The 17,113-nt window shown below is 40.0% G+C and overlaps 1 pseudogene; it reads left to right on the top strand.

The window, feature by feature from the left end:
• The first annotated feature begins 1,757 nt into the window (after positions 1-1,757).
• Positions 1,758-16,864, top strand: LOC144824201 (uncharacterized; annotated as a pseudogene).
• The last annotated feature ends 249 nt before the right edge of the window (positions 16,865-17,113 follow it).

Here is a 17,113-nt window from a genome sequence, read left to right as displayed (position 1 = left end):
GTTATATTTCATATTGGTACCCTGATATAGGTCTAGGGAACATCGCACACTTTCTCTACATTATGTCCCCATCATTTCATATGAACAAGCCTTATAAGGACATAACTCCAAATAAGGACAGACTGCCTTGTATGGACATAATGCCTTATAATGTCTGCAGCCTTTTATGGCCTAAACCTTTCACCTAGTTCATGATGAGGGTGGGTTCTGCCCGATCGATATTGCTAAGACGTCACCCTTAGCACATATGAATAATTTATGAGTACACTATTCAGGAGGTCCACTTCACCTCTCCCACGATGCACAAGGTTTAATCCCCAACGTCATCCTCATACTAAACAATGGGGAACATACGCACATAGACTGTATAAATACAGCACCTCTTGCTATCAGTAAGCGGGAGGGAACTAAGACTTGAAGGCCAACACACTGACCAGAGATGCTGCAACTCTGACATGACATCGCTACAGCTGACAGTGGTCTGACGATCCCTTGCGGGGTGTCCAGCTCAAGTCCAGGATGAAATCCCACACTATCACTATTCAGGTATGGGGGTTTGACTAAAGCTCTAGTGGGAGTCTTGGCTTTTAGGCTCTTAAGCTTAGGCTCCTTAGCACCTACTTACATGCTAGGTACACTTAGGTACATCTAGTTAGGCATATTTATTTTATAAATGCATTCCATATTCATGCATAGGTTCATTACTGTTGATAAATTGTAGAACAATACTATTTCTTCTTATTGACTGTACTGCTGGTTCTATATCTCTGCTACTGTGTTACAGTTGTAACTGTGCACTTATTCTACATGAGAAGAACTACTGTACAATAAATTCTCATTGTAAACATGTTCAACAGTTTCTTCTCTGTATATCTCTGAGAGCAAAAACAAGCTAGCATGAGCGATTGGGTGAGAAGTAATATATTGTTTCTATGAGTCTGAGATTATTGTGTTCTAAGGTTGCGAAAATGAATCTCTCTGACAAAAGAAGATTCTATTAGCACTGCAAGCTAGCTTATGCGAACCATAGGCTAATATAAGCAGCGGGGTGTACAGAGTCAGTCTGCCACCAGACCCACAGTATATGTTATCTGTAAACGTCGTAGGTCCTACATGACAGGGTACTTTTGGGACTACACTACAACATTAGACCTTAAACACAAAGGCAGCACCAAAGTAATAAAGTAAAAGCAACACTGGCACTAAAAATAACTACCTTATTTGTGGATGTGCTCATTGTGAAAGAGAAAATACAGTCAGTAAAAGTGAAGTTATCCAGTGTCTGAAGTGGGCTGACCCCCTGCACCATACTGCATGCTGTAGTGGGTGGAAGCAAAATGTGAATGACACAACAACAGAGCAATGGAAGTCAGCTGGCTAGAAGCCCCTTTACATGAGTATATTTGTTAAAAATCAAAAGGTCTAGGCTGACACCAGGCCTAATAAATATCTGACTTTTCTAGAAGTGAAGTTTGAGTTATTTGCTTTTAATGGCAGTCATTCTCAAACAGTACAAAATGATAACTTCAATATACATTTACTCTTGAACTACTAACAAAATAAATACAGTCAATAAAGGGATAAAGAGGTGGACTTGGATACATAAAAAGAGAGCAGTTTCTGTCAGGGCAGGAATCTTGTAAGTTGGGATACTGACTGAAACGTGGGGGGGATTAAGAGTGAGGCAAAGATAGGAGTGGCATCTTTGGAACAAAATTAAAGACAGATGCCAAGTCCAGAATTGGAAGTGAGGCACCATGGCCAGAGTCAGAAGGGGCTTGGAAAATAGGATCAAAAGCTATCCTCTGGAAAGACAATGGAGGTAAGTTACGGTACCTGAATATCTACTCCAATAACCAATTGACTGTAATATCATGGTCAAAATATTGTGTCCATGAAAATATTATGGAATATAAAAACCAGGGTGAGTATATCTTTTTTTGCAATATTGTTAATGTTTAACATATTGTTTTCCATGATATTGTGTAACTACAACAATTATTTTAATGTAGAAATACTAATGTTTAGCCATATATGCTTTTAAAGTAAATAATTGTTTTGATGTTTGATTATGTCATTTGTTTGGGTACTGATAAATAAATAGAAGTCATAGGTTATTTAGTGGATTAGGCTGGGCAGTTTTTATTTTGAAAATTTGAATTTTTTTAATAAATTAGTGTACTTGTTTTACGTTAATTTTTATATTGTCAATATCATATTTTATATTTATGTACATTTATTGACTAAACTAGTACTCAATTTTCTTTAGGCTGTAAGAAGATTTTTTTAATATGTCAGGTTGAAGATTTTATTGGGAAAAGGATGGGCAGAGTACTTTGCATGGGATAGAATCTTCTTATGGTATTTTATTTTTTAATGGGGACCTTTTCTTGGAGGATTCCAATTTTTGTGCATTTCATAAAACATGCCTTGAAAATGTTAATGATCCCACTATTAGTTTTATTTAGAATTTAAATATTTAGGTTTATGTATATGGTTTTTACATATTGTGGTTCATGTGATTAGGGCAGTATGCATTTTATATTTAGATTATGGGTTAAGGGCATCAATAGGTGCATCGTGGGTATTCTCTAAAGCAATTCAATTTTAATTATTTTATGTGTTCCTAATAAAATGTGCGCGTTGAGGTTTTCACTAGATTCTCTTTCTGACATACATTTTAATAATTGAAAAAATGTTTTAAATTAATTTATTATTATAATGTTTATATTTTGTGCAGGTTCGCTTGCTGTTTATTTGCTTTTTTAGTATGTTTTATAGTGCATTTTCTTCTTATAAAAGTATATCTTATATCAAACATAACTATTAAAGAAATATAAATATTTGTTATTCTTATATATTATATATTTTAGACCACCCCACCCTCTTCTAAAATATTTTTCACACAGTTCAGTTGGAATAATAATTTTCACCCAATAAACCACTGTATAAACGTTCCGTATTATTTTTTTGACTGTAGTTAGACCAGCAAGTCTAGCAACTTTAATATATGTATGCACCTTCCTCAATTTTAATGGGATTGGAGTTCAAATACTGCATCTCACCCCTTTTATATATGTAATCACCCAAAGTTTAGTTGGAGATAAAATAGTAAATCCTAGCCCCCCCCCAATTAATGCACATCCGCCAATGCTTCAGCCAATTCTTGTTATATTTCCTTAAAATAGAAAATCTAACCCTGTATAATTTCTGCACTGTTCTAAATAATATTGGATTGGAGGTCAAATAGTAAATTTCAGCACTTATATTTATGTATTTTCCCTATTTTACTTGGATTGGACTTCAAATGTCAGGTATTGCACTTTACCCAATTGAAATGGAGATACATAGCAAATTATCCTTCTTTCATTTGTGCATCTTTCCTTACCTTTAAGTGGATTGGAGTTAAAATACTAGATCTCACTACTCTGATTTATGCTCTTTAGCCAGCATTTGTAAGATTGGAGCTAGACCAGCACCCATCACCCTGTTTAATTTATGCACTTTCTGTAACTAATGCTGAATAGAGTTCGACTAAAACATCTCTTCTCTTTTATGCATGCATTAGCCCAATTTTAACTGGATGTACACTTCACCCTCCTATTAATTCACTTTTCCCCAGTGCTTTAGGGACTAAAGTTAGATCAGTAAATCTCACCCTCTTCAATTAATATACTTTCTCCAATTGCTGGTGAATTGGAGTAAAAATAGTAAATCTCACCCCTTTTATGTATGTATTTTCTCCAAATGTACTTGTATTGGACTTATTGGCAGTTTGAATAATATATGTTACCATCCATTAATTTGTATATTTGTGTTCGATGAAAAGCTGTGTCAGGCACAGGTTTCCAGGATGAATCCTAAGATGTCATTAGATTATACAAATAAAATTCCATTCTCACTTTAAGACGTTTTCCAAGGCGGAGAACTTAGCAGAGGAGAAATTGGACCCCCTATCCAAACACACATTTTCTTCCTAGTGGAGAACCACTTCCCCTATACCTCTCCACAATTTGGAGGTGTTCCATTTCTCTTCCCAACCTGGAAAGAGAATTATGCCAGCTATGTGCTGGAGTGAAAATCCATGCATGGAAGGGGACTGTGAGGTGTTTGCAAATGAAACCAAATCTTGTTGTTTGGGAGTGTTGCCGAACTCCCAAAGCTAACCACACCCTAGAACACCTTGGAACACTCACAGTAACACCCCATAAGTGGGATTTACAGGTGCTGAGAACTCCACACTTGTGACGGAGATTCCTGTACCTACTTTGAGAATTCCGGGAAGGCGTTAGCATGCTGAACTTGATTGTAAACTTACATTTAGAATCAAGTTTACCTTTGTGAATTGGCCACTATATTTTGTAGTAGATATTGTGGTAGAGGATAATTTTATGTTTACTATATTTTATACTGTTGACATTTTTGTAGAAGATATTTTTATTATTGAAAACTGTTATTTTGCCAATTAATATTGTGACCTTGATATTTTTGCAGTTGGATAATTTTGATGTGGACATTGTGACATACAAGAGGAGGAAAATATAACTATGGCCCAAAAAAATCATTAGAAAATGTGGAGCTATGGCTAGGATTGAGGTGAAGGTAAGAAAAGGGAATAGAAAATGAATGCTGAGAACAACATTAAAAATAGTGCTTTATAGCTAAAATTAAGAACAAAGCACTAGGGCCAGAATTAACTTCTGACACTGAGAATCGAGCATAATGTTGAAAGATCAGGATTAAGCACTAAGGTATGAGATAGTCATGGGGCACTAACACTAATGATGTTTGTAGGACACCAAGGGCTTGATTACGACTTCATCCGGCTCCCGCATCACCAAAGATCCCTGCCAGTCGCATGCCAGACTACAATTGTTTTTAGTCTGGCCAGCGGTCCTTCGGTATTCCCACAGTAGTGCCTTTAGGAAGGCACCGCAATAGGAATGTCAAAGGCCGTTACCGTACGGCATGGACTATTATGTTACTGCTGTGGAGGAACAGGTGGTAAATGCACACAAGGGTGCACAGTATGTCCTACAGGGCCCCCTTTGTTTCCCCGCCTCACTTTCACAGCGGGCTCACTGCCATGATAAGTGATCTGGAGAGGAAACTTGTTAAATGCTTGGCAGTGGCACCGCTGAGCCTATTACGGCCTCAGGACCAGTGCGCCACCTTCGGGGATCATGGATTCCCCGCAGTCGCTGCGGTTCCCTCGCGGTTCGACTGCCACACTCGTAATGCACCAGTTGGACCACTGGCGAGGCTGTCCATGACTGCCACTGCACCTCCACTTCGGGTTCGGCAGTCCCATGGACCGTTGAACTCGTCATCAGGCCCCAAGACTTTAGCTGGTACAGGATGTGCTAGGATCAGAAATGGGCACACAGTATTGACATCAAAGTAAGGGAGTATTTCCTCACCTTTCTTTCATCCTCCTTCTCATACGTTTTTTCTTCTTCCCATAATATATCCTTTTCTTCTTTTCTCATCTTTCTTTCATTTCTTGTTTCCATCTTTGTTTTCTTTCCATCACTATTCATATCGTCCTTTTCATCTTTATTTGCATATTTCTTTATTTCATATTGCATATTTGTTCCCATTTTCAATCTTTCTATCTATCTTCAGTTCCCCTCGCTTCTTCTTTCTTACTTTCTTTAAATCTTTCTTTCCTTTTTCTTTCCATCTCTTTTCATCTTGCATTATTTCCAACTTCTTTTGCTTCTTTTGTTTTTACTTTCTTCTTTCTCCTTCATACTTTACACTCTTCTTTCCTAATTTCTGTCTTCTATTATTCCCTTCTCTTCTTTCCATCTTTATTCCATGTTTGCCATCGTACTGTCTGCCTTTTCCATCAACCATGAGTTCCATAATTTTTCTGTCTTTCGTATATTTCAATCCTTTCTTATTTCAAATATCCATCCATCCATTCACCCTACCATCCCAGTCGATCTTTCTTCTTTATGTTAATCCATTCTTCCGAATAACCAACATTTCTCCTGCTTTCTTTGTCTATTTTGTGATCCACCTCTACTTCTTTTTTCCTTCCTCCCTTCTTTATCTCTGTACAATGATTGATCATGATTCCCTTTCCTCATCCTCTTTCTGTTTTTCCTTGCTTCACTCCATCCATCATTCCTTTTTCCGTCCCTCCATCCATCCATTCAACACTGTCCTTACATACATACATCCATATGTCCATCCATCTATCTATCTGATGTACAGCGGACATGTCCAGGGAAAATGTTGAAAGACCTTCGGGTGCAGGGAGAAAACTCACGGTGTTACTGACATTTGTTTTTCGGGAAAAATATAACTCTGCTTTGGAGCAAAAAGACTTGACAACCTTGCGATTTAAAGATAGTGCCTGCTAGCAAATCTTATATACTGTGTGGCATCCATTCACAGCCAAGGCTCCCAGATAGGTATGCAGACATTTCTCAATAGGAAAAGCAGTCCTCTGCCAGGGAGTCTTCTTCCAGAGTAGCAGAAATAATGACTGGGCTTAAGAGAAATTTACGATAGCTTAATTTGTGTAATTTGGGGAATTTTGCATTAGGCTTGGTATGCAAAATTCCCAAAATTACACCGTTCTGTAGTATGGGAGCATTGAAACAATGTGAACAAATAGAATGTGGGGAGCTGATGTTTGTTGCAATTGCCTTTTTTGCACTAGTATTTCCATTTCATGTAATTCGATATATTTTGTCTAATTTTTCAGAAATGTTGCTTTGTTATCCAAAAACAAATTCAAATACCCATAGTAACAACCTACACCCCTTTTCGGCCTAGTGGACCATCCGCCAGGGTAAAAATAAGGCCTTGAGATTTAGGGCCAAGAATTAGCACTGATGCTTTAAGAACGAAAATGGAACTTTGAGATTAAGGCCAAAGATGGACATAGGTATGGGGCACTGGGGCCAGAAATAGGCTTATGTGCCATAGGCCAGAAAATAGGGCGCAACGTGGAATTGGGAATGCTGGGTTTTCCAATACAATTTCCCTTTGAACCTGTGGAACACAGACATCTTTAATAATAGAGGAATTTTCAGAGGAGATTATTTTCTTAAGAATCTTCTGATTGTTTGGGGTAGAGGGCATAATTCAGTACAACCACTGAGATCAAAGCTATAAAACAAACTTCAAATAATGGGAAGGAGAGTTAAATGGAGATACAAAATACTGCTAGAAATCTTGGAGACCTTTAAGCGACGCACAAGAAATAAGCAACGTATACACATTTTCTATGTTCTCTCTGTATGGGACTTGCTCCAAAAATGGGTTATCTTGGTGTATTGTCAATCGCCTAGGGATCTTGAATAATAAACCCCAGGAGTGATTTGGGAAAAGTTAGGGGCATATTCACAAGGATTTATCTCTGAATTATCCCCACTTTAACGCATCTAAAGTGGTGATAGAATTAACACCTCATTTACAAGCTGGCGCAGGCTGCAGACAACACCAGTATTCCCACGATAACTGCCCCCTAATGTATCTCCACAGTGGACACCACCAACTAGCACTAATGAGATGCAGAGTAGGCGTTCCTGTCCAAAAACACACAAAAAAAACACAACACCACATTCACAATGAACTGCCAGATCTGCGAAGTGAAGCCAAACAGGGGATAACCCGCTGTAGCACCAGGGATTTTACACTTGCCTTTTGCGGGTGTTAAGCAGGACAACTGCCTGCAGCATGGAAGGGAACACAGCCAGGAGCCTTTTAAGATGCAGGTATTCCAGATGGAAGGTGTCTGTCTAAGGTAGCACCACTAAAATGACAGTATTTTTGGTTATAGCAAATGGTCAGATTTCGAGGAAGCAGATTGCCGCAGTCACCATGCTGCCAGTCTCACAGTGACACCTGGCTTTCATCAGGGGCAGTGTTGGGCCGGGACCTAAAAGTAGTGATGATGGGACTTCTCAGCCAATAACTGGCCATTCACAATGTATTACCGGCTAACGCAGGATTCTAATTCGCCATCGTGATGATTAGTGCATGGGTTTTGACACCCTTCCCTGTTACTATCGCCATGTACCATGAGCTTGAAAATAGCCCGCTAACATGGCGATATTAATCAGGGTTAGGCAGCCTTAACTTTTCTTGTGAGGACTGACTATGGCGATAGTTTTCGCCCGTCTTTGTGAATATTCCCCATAGATCTTTAACAGGCAGGCAACATCCTTTTAATGACTTCCAGTGAGCGAAGGAGGTGGCTGAGCGTGGGGAAACCCTACAGAAGGGCACCAGCTCCCTCTATCCTGCATGTTGTCTCAATCACTTTTTCTCTTCAAATAAAAAAAATCACCATGTGACCATGAAAGATATATACATAAAATACAGACATTTCATAAAATGTATTATAACCACATCTTTAGAATAAATCATGTTAGATTTGTGCAACTGTAGCAATGTATTACTCCATACAAAGTATAAGGCTTGTCAATCATGTCAATTAATTGCTCATTCTAAGTGAGTGTTGATTAAATTTAACAACTGTGCAAATCATAAATTCCTTGGTGGGTGATGTAAAAAGAGAAACACGGCCCTGACGTGTTCAAAAATAAAATGACGGAGCAGTGGTAACGAAATGTTTCTCCTTGGCACTGTATCAAATGTAAATCCCGGATGACATGAATAGTAGATTTTTCTGTTACTTTCCATGTCCTTTAGGAAAGCCCCTCCAGCTGAAGAAAGACTGGACACATGTTCTGCCTCCAACTTGAAGTAACTGGAGCATCATCACTGCATTCCCCAGAATGTCTCAGCTGCACCTGGCCATCTCTTCTACCTCTCACCATTACAAGCACTGGGGGCACTATAATAAATCCACCATAGTTACCGACTGTTGAAACACAGGTTGTGACAGAAAATGTGACCTCTTTTGGGGAAGGTACAGTATGTAAGAAGACTTGGACAAATTATGTTGGTAAGGGAAAACCACTAACAGGCTTGGTCTTGGCCACCAAACGCAGAGAAATGCTGATCATGGCAGATGGGACCACAAGGGGACATAACAGGGTGCCATGTAAATCCAGCATCAATGGTGCAGACAAAGAATGTATCTGCCAGCACCAGCACATTGGTGATAGCTGGGCTGATATCGAGTTTCCCAGCCTAGCCCAAGCCTTTAGCAATAATACTAAAGGTCGACCTGTTGGACAAGGATATGGCCGAACCACCTGAAGTTCCGGAACACACGTATGTCATTAAGGCCGAGACTCCCCAAAAACTACTGTCTAACCTATATAAGTTGACTCAGACGCATAGGGAGCGCACATACACGAAGGCGCGACTGACATGGCAAACTGATTTACAGATAGTTATCGGCGATACTGCTGTACTAACAATAGGAAACTATCACTTAATGTCAGACATAGGCTGGTACACTTCAAGTTCCTCAACAGGGTGTATTACACGCCGGCACGGCTGCGCAGGTACGGCCTTCATGACACTGCGGACTGTCAGAGATGTCACGCCCCAGACGCAGGCTTCCTGCACCTGGCATGGCAATGCCCAGGTGTATGGGATTTCTGGGACAAGATCTTCACTGAGATAAGCAACATAGTAGAAATAGATCTCACGCCTGATCCCGCGCTAGCGCTCCTAGGATACACTAAGAAGCTACCCAGGGCCACACGGCAATTGGTAGACATGGGACTGCTCATAGCTCGAAGGGTGGTGGCCTGCTGTTGGATGAGAGGCCCCGCGCCTACACCAAAACGCTGAGCACATGATATGTTGTATTGCTGTACACAGTCCGAGAATTACAGCGAGTTGCTGCCTCCTACTAGTCGTCCGAAAAACGTTTGGGGGCTGTACCAGACATACCTGAATAGTAAAAGAGACACTCACACCACACAGGAGGACCGGGGACTCTAGATTGCAACTGTGTGGAGGAGATCGATGCAATGGAGTGTAAGGCAGAGATTACTTGAGCACTATGTGATGTGGTTACTTACTGGGGGAGGGGTGTGGTGTAATCCATCGGCGTTCACGTTAGTGGACACATTATAATCGCCGCCTGCCCAGCTATGGGTTGTTGGCTAAATGGCTGTGTACTCACCTGAGAGGGGATTGTCGCGTTGTTGCTCGTACAGGATTTGTGATCAAAGTCGGATGAGAGGGAGAGGGGGTTGTTGAACTGTGATGTTTTACGTATTGCAAACCCCCCCAAAAAAAAAAAAATAATAATAATAATAGTACTAAAGGTCTTGCCAGGTGTTGGCAAGCCCTCAGTCAAATGCTTAAGCAGCTCCTCCGGCATGCCACATGCACTGTGTTCTTTCACACACTTGCTTGCCGCTGGAAGTCGATAACAGAAGAGGATGAATGAAGTCACACCAGCAGCTAGCCACTTCCAAGCCCTCTCCTCGCGAGGATGTCACTCAGGAAGAACCATGCTCAGGGTCAGGGGTCAACACATTCTGAACCGCCCAGTTGACAGGCCAAAGGCATACATAATATCTACATCAAAAAGATAATATAGAAATATCAAAATAAATGTCAGAGTCGAAATTGAATAGCTTTTACTCATACTACACAGGAAACAGAAGTGTCTGTAAAACAAACTTTGGAGAAGCAGTTTGGAAAATAACACTTCTTACTAATAAGTGAACCTGGCAACTACATCATTATAGTAGAATACATATAAAAGGCATGAATACCAGTAAAATATGTGGAATCCTATTGTTAGGTTTTACACAAATCTCATTATGCCATAACTTAAAATTGATATGTAATTTTCTGCAGCATTGACCATTGAATATCATATGTTTAATCTGAAAATACATGTTTGAATAATGTCCAAATACAGTACAGTTCCAGGTATTTTAAGTATACTAACAACGAACGTTACTCATTTTTAGGTAACTCTGTTATTCATATTTATTTTGCACATAGTTACACTCTAGTGTGGTGGAGATTTTGCAACAATTTGCTGGCCTTTTTGCACTGATTCTCTAAATGTGAATGCTTGTTTAGTTGGTTTGAGAATTACTGTTTGTAATTCCATAGTTTTGCAGAGCAAACTATACGCTTTTATCACATTGCATTGCAAACTCTACAAACCTTTCCTTTGCATTGTTTTAGGCATCCCAAAGTACTATTTTGCAATCACAATTGATTTAGCAACTGAGTACATATTCTCAAGAACATCAGGCATCTGACATGCATTTGAAGTGTAGAACACACAATAGAGACCGCTCCCAGTTTAAAACCAAACCAAAACGAAAAGGGTGAGGGGTTTAATGATTGTGAGGCATCTCACAAAAAGTGATAGACTGGCATCACACTCCACCCGGAGTCATACTTCATCATCTGCCAGCCCTCGCCCTCCAGAAACCGCGTTTGGTGGAGGACAGGCATGCACCTGGAGACAGGGATGCACTTCTAAGTGAGTGGGGGCCCAGAAAAGAAAAAGTGATAATTAAAAAGCCATCACAGTACACCCATAGATCCTTTATTCAAAGGGAGACTCTGCGGAGTTAAAATAGAGAGTGCGGTGAATGAGGATACTATCATCCCGTCACCGCTGTGTAAATATTTTAGAGATAGGTCAACATGTTTCTGCCGTTTGTCCGTATAGGTACATGGCATTCGTCAGGACCAGATGTAATGGGGGCTCCAACCTTACCGAAAAGCGATTCGGTAGTGCCACTCTGTGGGAGTAACCACTATCACTCTCCACTGCCAGGGTTCATGGACCTGTAGTGAGATATTAAAAGAGAAGTGCATATTGTATTAACTTCTACAATTAACTGGAGGCTGACCGTCCAGCAGCACCCCACGGCCTCTTGCTCCCTCCTCGGGCTACTGCCTGAGAAATCTTGTGATTCCCCATGCATTTGAAGTGCACATCATGCGAACAAAACATAACCTGCGCAGTACTGAGCTGTTTTCCACAGCATGAAGTTGTTTTGCAAATATGACATTTACTTTTACGCCAAATTAATTACATTCTACTAGGAATGGGTATAGTTTTAATTATCAGAGTAATTTTGGTAATTTTGTGTTACTCTTGTGATGCGAAATTACTGAATATTAGACAATTATGCCTATTTTCGTAATTTGGGGCAAAAATGCCAACAACAAGCAAAGGAAAAGGGTGCGAGCAGCTGCTGCTGTTTCTTTTCTGTTCTATTCAGTGCTAATTTCGTAAAGCAAAATGCACCCTCAAGTGCATTTCACCTTAATAAGGTAGTGCTAAAATGCAGAGCTACTCTTTTTGCCTAATTCTGTGTAACTTTACTGTAATTGTGCGTAATTTTGCTACACAAATTAGCAGTAGCGGCTCGTGGGAGGAGTGGTGCGAGGTGGTGTGGCAGGGCGGGGGAGGAGCAGGGTGAGGATAGTAAACTATGGAATACCGCGGAACAGAGGTAAGTAAACAAATAAATAAATAAAACTAATTTTGTTGCGCAAGCTGCATCACATTTGGCAATGCAGTTGGCGCAATGAAATTCGTTTTTTTTTATTTATTTGTTTACTTACCTCTGTTCAGCTGTATTCCATAGTTTACTACCCCCACCATGCTCCTCCCGCCCGCCCCACTACCCCGCAGCACTCCCTCCACGAGCCGCTACTGCATATTAGACGTGTTACGCCTGCTCCTAATTTCTAGATATCCTCAATCAAAATCAAAACAGCACTACTGTATGTAACCTGTGAATTCAAAAAATAAAAATATATAATAACTAGAAGACCTTAGAATAGCAAGCTGAATAAAATCAGCACACATATGTTTGTACATATTTAAAATTCTGCGCTTCAGCACTACAATAGCATCAAGCAGATTCATTTCACCTTGCTTGGGGATCATATCTTGGATCAGGGCATTAATTACAATATTTGTCAGGCATTAACGTGAAGATCCCATTTCTCCAAAACTCTTGAAATAGGTAATTAATCAACCAACTCCAAAACCATTTTACCTACTAATTGCTCATATTAGCTGCATTTTATAATAAAGTAAACTTCATCACTCAATCCTATATTCATCTTCCATAAAAGGTTACTTAGCACAAAAACTATCTCATAGCAACCATCAGACGCTAACGCTGTCTTGGGAGAAAGCCAGAAAATGCCATAGTTGTCCTTGGCATTAAGAATGATAGCGACATGCGGCCATCTTCTTCGTAGAATTTCAGAATGGAGTCAAAAAACAGACGTGTGCAGGCGGTATTGTGTGGCAAGAATATTTGTGCATATTTGTTGTTTGCATTTTATTGTATCGGTGATGACTTGTGTTGTTTTGTTGCGCTATGTTTTTGTGCTACATTACATTGTGTTAATGTTGAGTTGTACTTTTGCTATTGTTTGATTTCTCTTTTGACTGTTTTGCTGTTTTGTGCCCACCTATGTTTTTTTGTATCGTTATTTTGCTTGGTGTTATACTGTTGTGTTTTCTTCTGAAACTATTTAGGAGATCTCAACAAACATTGCAACAATTCCAGCCAAAAGCAGGACATTCCCTTAATGGTCCGATGGCAAAATAACCATTTACTACTGTCTTAGGTGGTAAAGTACTGCTGTTGCAGCTCTTCAAACACTTAAAACACCAAACAACAAAAACAAACAACAAAAAACTGTGCCAGACACCATGGGCCTTATCACACAAAGAGAACACTGCAATCATTAATTTAAGACATGGAATAACATTCTGAATCAATGACCCATGAATAATGGATCTGGTAACCTTTTCGGCGCCAAAATACGGAGGAGGAGTTTGGAACACACAGCTTAAACAGCAAAGCATCAGAATCTATATTATAAGAAACTGTCCTGCAGAACCTTTTCATCAACATGGCGCATATGTGTTCTAACAATAGATAAGATCTAAACTACTATACAGTCACCGATAAGATGGATCACACCCACGAAGAAATTTTACTACATAGGAAGTGCAATCTTAGAGATAGACACTTTTAAGAGGATATATGACCATAGATCTGAACATTAACACGTTACCCTTGAGAACCTCATTTGCCAATTTAAACAGTTACCAAACTGAAATTGTACAGAATTTCCTGAGGAAGGCAAAGCCGAAACGCGTTGATTTGGAAATACTCGGCTCTGTATATAATCATGTTATGTTTGTAGACTGTATCTCAATTTGGGTGTTGAATAGATAGGTTCATGTAAAGAAATTTGTACAAATATTATCATGTTGAATGTCAATATTTATGAATTAATTGTTTAAATACAATCAGATGTACAATTTTCCATTGTTTTGAAAATAGTATAATAAGAAAAAGTATTGACTACACATCCAAAAAAAACAAATTAATAAAAATTTATATTTTTTATATGACACACTATTAGGTGAATTATTTAACATGGGTCAACTGTCAATTTCATGATAATAATATGCACATAACCCGGTGCTCATTCTGTCTTTTCTAATAATGGATCTGGTAACAACATACTACTTGTTATCCCGTTTTGGCCATGTTCTGCCAAACAGATATCTGGGATCCCGTAATAAGACCTTTGCAGAACAATCATGATGCACATGATTAGTGTATTTTCAGCAGTGCACTAAATATATAATATAGAGTTGACTGTTTATAATGAATTATGAGACATCCACTTTATCAGTAAACAGACACTCTAACTGTTACATTTGTGTTCCCTTTTTTATCTTGGCCTTCCCACCAGGATTTGACCATTTACAACTATAATAAGGATGAGACAACAGCTCATTTAAGTCTCATAGGTAACTCGTGACTATATAGAAGTTGCATAACCTGCCCAGTTTTGAGAAAACTAGGGGAAATCCTTAAAGAGCGGAATAACCGATAGATAACATGTTGAGAGATGTAGCAATGGGTGTGGAATGAAGGTCTCATATGGAGGGAGGACAGAAGAGGTTCAGCAAATCAAATTATAGGGTGCATCTAACCAACTATTTTGTTAAGGCTATCGAATACAACATTCTGAATGTTTCCTATCTTGATTTGGTTTTTCAAAATAATTTGTCAACTGTGCGTACCTTTAGGTGTGGAAAGGATGCTAGAGGGATACTTGAGTGAATGATATTAATGTTGACTGAGTGAGAGAATTTATTGCAATTCAGTTCTAATACAGACTGTGATATGCCATACTATGTGGATTAGGGATCTGAATTATAATAAGGTAGTATTTTTCAGCCTCTGTTAAAATCTGGCACCTTAAATCTTTTCAGTTTGATTCCTGATCTTGCTAAGTGCTCTTGCACATATTGGTTGTGGATGGAGAGGTTTGGCCACGGGGCATGGTCTATGGCCAGGCTCCTTACCCAGCTCACTGTGGTTGACCAAATTCGATAATGCACAGCCTGTGGCTATGTGCAGTGTGGGCTAACTACAGGATCTGACCTATTGCAAGGTCCTGCACTCAACCCATACTACACACAGCCTGCAGCCCTGTGCACATGGGATGACGTCAGTCAAACCCTGCTCTCAACAATCATATGATCGGTTAACCCTTACTGTACACAGCCTTTGACCATGTTCAGAGAGGTTTTGATGCATGTCTAGATATGTAGGTAGTTTGGTCATGTGCAACAGGGTTTAAACATAGAGCTTCTAGGCCTATTCCATAGAATATGTTGTGCAGCAAGCCATGGAAACTTGTAAGAACTCTAAGATACAACAAGGAAACTCTCAGGAAGATACAGCAACCCAGAAAGACCTGTTAAAGACGTAGCTGGGAAAACATTCATAGTAACGAACATCAAAAATGAGGATGAGTGAAGAACCATGCTACAGTCTCCACCAGATATACAGCCATCTGACAAGAACTTGGCAATCGACTTCAGCAGACCAACCAAGGAAGAAATATGGCACGCCATCAAACATCTGAGAAATGGGAAGACAGCAGGACCTGAAAACATTCCTGTAGATGCACTGAAGGCAGACATTTAAACATTAGTAGACATACTCTACACCATGTTTTGAAGAATTTAGGAAGAGGAAAAGGTACCACCAACTGGAAGAAGGGGTATCTGATCAAGATCCCCAAGAAAGGTGACCTAAGTAACTGCACAAACTATCGAGGGACAACTCTTCCATTAACCCCAGGTAATGTTCAAAAAATGGAAGAGAATGAAGGAAACTTCTGCAAACAAAGATCTTGCACAAACCAGGTTGCAACAGTGCACATCATCGAGAAGTTGATGGAATAGAACTTCCTACTCTATATCAACTTCATCGACCATGAGAAGGCATTCAGCGGCATTAACAGAAAAATACCCTGGAAACTCCTCTACCACTATGGAGTGCCAGTCATAAGAATCATCTGAAACTCTTATGAGGGAATGACCTGCAAGATCGTCCATGGACAACAACTCATGGAAGCCTTTGAAGGAAGGATCGGAGTGCACCTAGCTTGTTTGCTCTCACCATTTATCTTCCTATTGGCCCTAGACTGGATCATGAAGACATCCATTGCAAGTAGAAGAAATGTAATCCAGTGGACACCTTGGATGCAGTTTGAGAACTTGGACATTGCCGGTGACCTGCACTTACTCTCCCATACCAATATGCAGATGCATGAAAAGACCGACAATGTGGCAGCCACATCAGCACTACCTGGCCTCAAGATCTACAGAGGAAAAACCAAGATCTGGAAGGCTAACATGGCCCGCACAACTGCAGTCATTCTTCCAGGCGATGCACTGGAAGAGGTGGAGGCCTTCATCTTCTTGGGCAGCGTCATGGACAAGCAGGGCAGCAGAGACGCCTATGTCAAGGCAAAGAGTGGTAAAGTAAGGGCTGCCTTCATGCAGCTAAAGAAGATCTGGAGCTCCAAGGACCTAACGCTGCAGACCAAGATCAGACTTTTTAACACCAACATAAAATCTATCCTTCTGTATGGAGCATAAGCTTGTAGGACTTTAGTGACCACCACCAACAAAGTCCAGACCTTCATCACACCTGTCTGAGGAAAATCCTTGAAATCCGTTGGCCAAACACTATCAGCAACAACAACCTATGGCAGCAGACTTCCCAACTCCCTGCTCATGAAGAAATCATGAAAAGACGCTGGGGCTGGGTAGGTCCCAACCTCTGCAGGCCCACATAAAGCACCACCAGGCAAGCCTTCCCCTGGAACCTTCAAGGGAAAAAGGAAG

The sequence above is a fragment of the Lissotriton helveticus genome, chromosome 3_1 (genome assembly GCF_964261635.1).
Source record: "Lissotriton helveticus chromosome 3_1, aLisHel1.1, whole genome shotgun sequence".
Lineage (NCBI taxonomy): Eukaryota > Metazoa > Chordata > Amphibia > Caudata > Salamandridae > Lissotriton > Lissotriton helveticus.
The sequence above is the reverse complement of the archived record's forward strand: the minus strand, read 5'-3'. Positions and strand labels throughout refer to the sequence as shown.